We start from the raw sequence: 6,950 nt of genomic DNA on the forward strand, positions 1-6,950 counted from the left end.
ATTTAATAACATAGCATCAAAATAATTGAAGAAAAACTGACAGAAATGGAGAAATAGACAATTCAACAATAATAGTTGGAGACTTCAATACTCAATTTTCAATAATGAATAGAACTAGACAGTATGCCAACAAGGAAATAGAAGTCTTGAACAACACTTTAAAACAAGTAGTCCTAACATATATTTACAACATTCTTCTCAACAACAACAGAATATACATTCTTATCAACTGCGTAAGTATCATTTCTTAGGATAGGTATATGCTGTTCCATAAAATAAATTTCATTAAATTTAGAAGAATAAAGTAACATAGAGTATACACTCCAAACACAATGGAATAAATTAGAAATAAATAGCAGGAAATAAATGTAAAACCCATACATATGTCAAAATTAAACACCCTTAGTTAATCAATGGGTCAAAGAATAAATGAAGAGGGAAAACACAAAATTCTTTGAGAGGAATGAAACTGAAGACATATATTAAAATTTCAGGAATGTGGTTTAGAAAGAAATGAATAGCTGTAAAAGTAATATTAAGATAGAAGAAAGATCTCAAATCAATAACCTAACCTTACACCTTCAAGCACTGGAAAAAGATCAAACTAAACTTAAAGCAACAGAAGGAAGAAAATTATAAATATTAGAGTGAAAAAGAATGAAACAGAAAACAGAAAAGAACAGTAGAGAAAAGCAATGAAATCAAAAGCTGACTCCCTAAAAATCTGAACAAAATCAACAGGCCTTTTGCTAGATTCAACAATTGCAAAAGAGAGAAGACTCAAATTATTAAAATCAGAAATAAAAAAGAGGACATTACTACTGACTTTACAGAAACAAAAAGGATTATAGAGGAATGCAATAAGTGACTATATGTCAGCAAGTCAGATAATTTATATGACATGAACAAATTACCCCAAAGAGACAAACTATTGATACTGACTCCAGAAGAAATGGACCATCCGAACATATATATAACAAGAGAAATACTGAATTAGTAATAAAAAAAAACTACCCACAATAAAAGCATCAAGGCCCAGATGACTTCGCCACTGAATTCTACCTAACATTTAAATAATACCAGATTTTCACAAACTTCCAGGAAATAGAGTTAGAGCACTTCCAAACACAACTGTGAGGCATTTTCTTGAACATCACTACTTTCCTGATACCAAAACCAGACAAAACAAGACAAGAAAATAAAAATCTTACAACTCAATAATATAAAGATAAATAACCCAATTTACTTTAAAAAAAAGGTAAAAATATGAATAGACATTTTTCCAAGGAACATATACCCATCGCCAAAAAGTACGTGAAAAGACACTCAACATCATTAGTCATCAGGTATATGAGACTCAAAATCAAGAATCTAAAACTCAGATAATAACAAGTGTTTTTGCTTTTGTTTTACAAGAAATAATAGTAGTACAGCAGGGGATTACCTAAGTGTGCCCCCTCCTGCTCCTTCAATTGTTCCCGAAGCAACTACTCACCAGGGAAGCGGAGAAATCCGGTTGCTCAATTCCGCCTGGCGCGCCCCCTGGTGGCCTCAGCGCGCGCAGCAACAGCAGAGGTGCGAAGGTGGCTCCCGGGCGCCGAAGGCAGCGCGGAGGGTCTAGGCCCGCCCAGCCAGCCACGCCCGGCCAGCCATGCCGGGTGCGGTAACAGAAAGCACAGGGCGAAGGCGCGGTGCAACCACAGCACTCTGGGCTTTAGCGCAGGCCCCGACGCGCATCGGCCGCGGCCTCGGGCACCTTAAGTGACATAGGCAGTGCCATCCCCAAGTCCTTGACGCCATCGGACTGCGCTGCCGCCCCACTCTGTCCCTTATCGCGCAGGGACCACTCTGCGCGCGGGGCAGGCGGGTGTGACCTGTACAGGGATTCGCTGTCTATGCAAATGCCTACAGTAGCTTCCTCAGAATAGGAGGCTCCACTTCGGGCGGGAAAACTGCTCGAGCAGATCGCGGAGCGTGAGGCCTGGCTCAAAGGGACCATCGCAAAGCCAGGCAGGTAGTCCGCAGGGGCGGCGAGGACGGGGGTCGGGCCAGCCCGGGCAGCGGGCTGGACGCAGGTGCTGGGGAAGGCTCCCCGCTGCCGCGTGCGTTGCTTATGGTCAGGCATCCAGCCTACGCTCTGCGGGCACCGCTCGCCACCCTCGGCCACTCCCAGCTCCTGTAGGGTCACCCACTCAGCACCTGTTTGTCCCTTGGCAGCAGCTTCAGGTACTCCAGCCACTCCTGGTAAAAGGGAACAGAGTGTGGTACTGGAAGCCCCCCTGGCAGGGTGGCCTCCGGACAGTCTGGTGGCCTCTCGGGACCCCACTGGCGTCATCAGCCTGAGCGGGAGCATCCGCAGGGCCGGCTAGAGGTACTCAGGCCTTTATTTGCACCATGAATCACAGGCATGGAGTTAAACCAGGTAATGGTGCACCGCTGCTCACATCTCGCTGTCCGCCGTCGTTGCACTTCTCTGGCCAGGGTCCCTCGTGGCTTTGTGCACCATTGGTCAGTGGCTAGGAGGAGTCAGTGGCGCCTGTACCTTCTTCTGTTACTCAGACTTTGTAGTTCCCTATTGGTCCATGGGGCTGGTAAGCCAGCTCACTTTCTCAAGGGGGCCCGTGGATACCTAAAACTGGCTGTTCTTCCAGCTGTGCCCAGGAGGGGGTCCACGGAGCCGCTGCCACCATGCCTCCCCCGTCCCCGATGGGTAGCTTTAATTTTTAATTTTACCTTTTTTGTTTATGTCCCTACCCTTCCCCTTATCACTCCACTTCCAGTTCATCTAAAGCTGTCTCCCCACTCTGGGGTCCTTGCAGTCCTTGCATCATTGTTTCAGTTCCCAGGCTGCCAGGACAACTATCACACCCTGGATTGGCTCTGCAAGAGGAATTTATTGGCGCATAGTTTCAAAGGCTAGGACGCTTGCTGCCTCCTAAACTGGTAGCATTCTGGCTGCTAGCAATTCTTGGGTCCCTTGGCTTTCTCATTACATGGCAGTGTCCTCTCTTTTCAGATGCTCCTGGGTTCTCCCCTTGGCTTTCTCTTTCTAAGGCTTCCAATAAAAGGAGTAAGACTGATCATGGTATATAGTCTGCCACATCTTCAGTTAAGATAACATCTTCAATAGTCCTGTGTGTTATGGGTTCACAACCACAGAAATGGGAATAAAATTAGGAACCTATTTTTTTCTGGGGTCCGCAATTAAATCCACCACAGTCAACTCTCTGGACCCCATTATGACACATTCTTCCCATGAACAAAACCTTGAGTGATTTCAGTAACAATGTGAGGTATAAAGTCTCATCCAAATCAGCTCTGGAGTATGGTCAGTGCTGGGGGAGAATTCCCCTCTCTTGCTGATATACCCGTGATATCTAGAAAACAAATTATTTGCTTTCAAAGGACAATGGTAGGGCAGGCACAGAATAAATATTTCCATTCCAGAGGGGAGAAATGGGGGGGACGGGGAAACAGAAGTAATGGTGTCCCAGGCAAATCTGAAATTCAACAGGGCAAGCTTCTTAGATCTCGAGATCTGAGTCATCCATTGACTGAAGCTTTATCCTCCAGTCTTGCTAGAGTGCAGCCCACTCCTTTCAAACGCTTGCACAGCAACCATGTTCTCCCTGAACGCTGGGACCCTGGGCCCCACCCTCTCCAAGCATTAGATTGACAGTGTCATTCTGCCCTAAAACTGGGGTGTAGGCCCCACCCTCCATGCATTGGTGTGGAAGCCAAACTCTCCCGAGGTTGGGAACCGCCCACCCCCTCGAAACACAGGGACAGATGGGTGGACCCACTCTTCCCACATACAGGATTGGGTTCACTCTCTTGGCCTAAGGAGATCTTTTCAGTTTAGACCTCGGCTTCCATGGTTCTGTCCTTGTAATTTTTCTAACTTCAGTCTGCTCCTTTCTATCCAGGATGGCAATATTTCTGTTCTTGAAATTTTCACAAAAACCTTCTTAAGCTTTCCATGCAGTTCTAGGGGGTCCTTGCCATAATAGGAAAGGTTTTTCCACAGATCCTTCCTGAATAACTGCATTCCCAATCCAACTTCTTCTGAGATATTTGATTGGCCCTTTATCAGCCACACCCTCTATAGCAAAAGGTTATTGGTTTAAATCCTCCCAGAATTGAAGGGCCATGTTAGAGCCACTTCTAGCCTCAGAGTCAAAGCATGCTCTCTGAATCGGCTGAGAATTTTCCATATCATCCATTTCTTGTTTCTTTGTGCCTAGAGTCCAATCCTCAGTTTGTCTATTCCCTGTACATTATACTATCAGCTTCAAGGAAATAGGCTGTACCTCCCACACTTCACTTGGAATCCAATTCAGCTAAACACCCACGTTCATTGCTTGCAAGTTCAACTTTCTATCTAATACCAGGACACAATTTCACCAAGTGTTTGTGCTACTTTATAGCAAGGATGGCCTTTTTTTCCCCATTTCTAATTGCACATCCATCATTTCTTTCAAAGTCCTCAATTGATATATCTTTGGCATCCATATTTCTAACAGCAGATGTCCCTAAAAAGCAATCTAAGCTTTCTCCATCATGTGCCTCACAATTCTCCCATCCTCTACCCATTTCTCAACTTCAAAGCCATTTCTACCTTTCTGCATATGTGTAATAGCACTCTATTTAAAGTCCAGTAGCAATGATTATGAAGCGCAGCCTACACAGCAGGCCTTTGCAGGGCCCCTCTCTCTCAGTCACAGCTAGTTTCTCGGGAGTCCTTTAGAACATTTCAAATTAAATGAGTGGAGACTAGGACAAGAAGGCATTATATAAACAGATTTATGAAGATTATTGCAGCATACATGACACAATTATGGTATAGGCATTACAGAAAACAAAATTTATGTCAGTATATGCCCATTTTTGTTACATATTAAAAAATGGGTTTGTCAGATAGTCAAATATTTAGCTGTACAACAAAGCAATGTTCTGAATGATGTCATCTGTGGCATTAACTAGAAAAAAAGCACATAGAAGAATTAAGAGAAAAATGTAGATTTTTATGTTTGACTGGGTTTACCAAGTGTTAATGGGTTTTACTGCTTTTGTTCTAGAATGAATTGTGATGATATTTCAAGCTAATTTTGTACTGTAGATAACTTTTGTTTCGGCAGTGTGAGAAGAAGGGCAACAAAATCTCTAATATATTTGTTAACACCGATTTTAATAAATATTTCAAATCTTTCACACAACAATAAAAAAATTTTAGGGCTATGAATGTCTTTATGGAAGGTTTTTGGAGTTTGTTTTATTTTGTAGAGTCGATCTCAGGTTATTTCATGTTATAGTTTTTCTGCCTTAATAATGTGCTTGTTAGAACAGGTCTCAAAAATTTTCTATAGACATGTATTGTAGTAAATTAATAAATATGCAACATGTCACTAACAAAAAGGTCGGAGAGGGTTTCTGCTTTCACACATCTTCATAAATCATAGTTCTCTAGGTATCTTTTCAATTTTTCTTTGTTATATTGAGAATCTAAAATTTTTATCTTTCATTCTCCTTGTGCCATTTCACCCAGCGTCACAGTGCTCTCTTCTAATATAATTTCCTGAATATTTATTTTATATGATAAGAATTCCATTTCCAGCCATAGTTTGCACAATCTTGTAAAAGTAAAACTTTTGAGAGAAAAAAATCAAATATTCTAAATATTTAACACTCAAGAAGCTGATAAATACAAATTTGAAAACTCTCAATTGTGTCATATATAGTCTATATATGAACTTCTTAAGAAATTAAAATGGGACCAATGGAAAATTCTACAGGTCTGAATCAACAAAATATAGAAATGGTTAATTATAGTCTAGGAATAAAGTGATTTGTTTGTGTTTGATTAAGTTATTATTCCTTTGATGTATTTAAATTAGTGATTTCATTGTATTGATTTGACTATAAAGCATGAAAAAGGTAGGAAGCATTGAGAACAGGAAGCAGCAGGGCTGCTTTGGATATGTGCTCCTGCTAATAATAATACTGTTTGCACTGACCTTTGATTTTTACCTATACAGTATATATAAAATGTTCATATTTTCACACTTAGTACTGAAGATATTAAAGTTAGACATTAATTCTGACATTGTAACCACAGGTTATTTTACAATTCTCAGTATTATTTTCCAATATTTCCTATAATTTTTGACACTGAAAATATTTGCCAAGGGTAGTATCATAATTGTATTAGAATGACATGCTATCTGTGTAGAGCTTTCCCCATAAAAACTATTTAATACTCATTGTATAAACTTTGACAAAATGATAGCTTTTAAATTAATGACTGATTTTATTTTGAGTAACAATATGTTTGATTACTTCTCAACATAACAGGTATAAAACAGGCTTACCATGAAAATTCTCCTTGTGTCAGTGGAACTTATATTTTAGTGTAATCAAAGATTTGTAGCTTTTATAATAGCTAGGTGACTAGGTGGCATAGAGTGATTTTAGATAAAGGTAATTGAACCTGATAATCACTTTAATTGGGTTACTAAAGTGCAAATAAAGAAAGGGATATTTTTCCGATCTCTAATCAGTCCAAACAAAAGGAAATGAGGAGGAAACAAAGACAAAAAAAATTAGAATCTTCTATTCACATTAAGAAGATTATTTGTCACTGCTTTGAAGCATAGCTACCTGACTTGCCTTGCAGTACACTTAAAATTAAAATGTTTACATATTAGATATCCAAAGTGACTGTTCTTCTCATAAATTACTGATGATTTTTAACGGCATTTTATTTCAAGCTAACTAAAACAAAACCTTCCCTTTCTCATATGATATAAGCTTTACTTATGTGAAGTAACAAATGTTTTGCAAGATTTAGAGGAAATAGAGCCTAATCATTGGTTCTGCATGTGATTTCTTCATTCCCTAATTTAGTTGACTACTTCGCAAATATTGAATCATAGATAATTCTTCCCCTTACT

At 40.2% G+C, this 6,950-nt stretch overlaps 1 pseudogene; it reads right to left on the reverse strand.

The window, feature by feature from the left end:
* Positions 1 to 1,468: 1,468 nt before the first annotated feature.
* Positions 1,469 to 2,690, reverse strand: LOC143665176 (phosphatidylinositol 3-kinase regulatory subunit beta pseudogene; annotated as a pseudogene).
* Between the last annotated feature and the right edge of the window lie 4,260 nt (positions 2,691 to 6,950).

This window comes from Tamandua tetradactyla, chromosome 21, assembly GCF_023851605.1.
Source record: "Tamandua tetradactyla isolate mTamTet1 chromosome 21, mTamTet1.pri, whole genome shotgun sequence".
Classification (NCBI taxonomy): domain Eukaryota; kingdom Metazoa; phylum Chordata; class Mammalia; order Pilosa; family Myrmecophagidae; genus Tamandua; species Tamandua tetradactyla.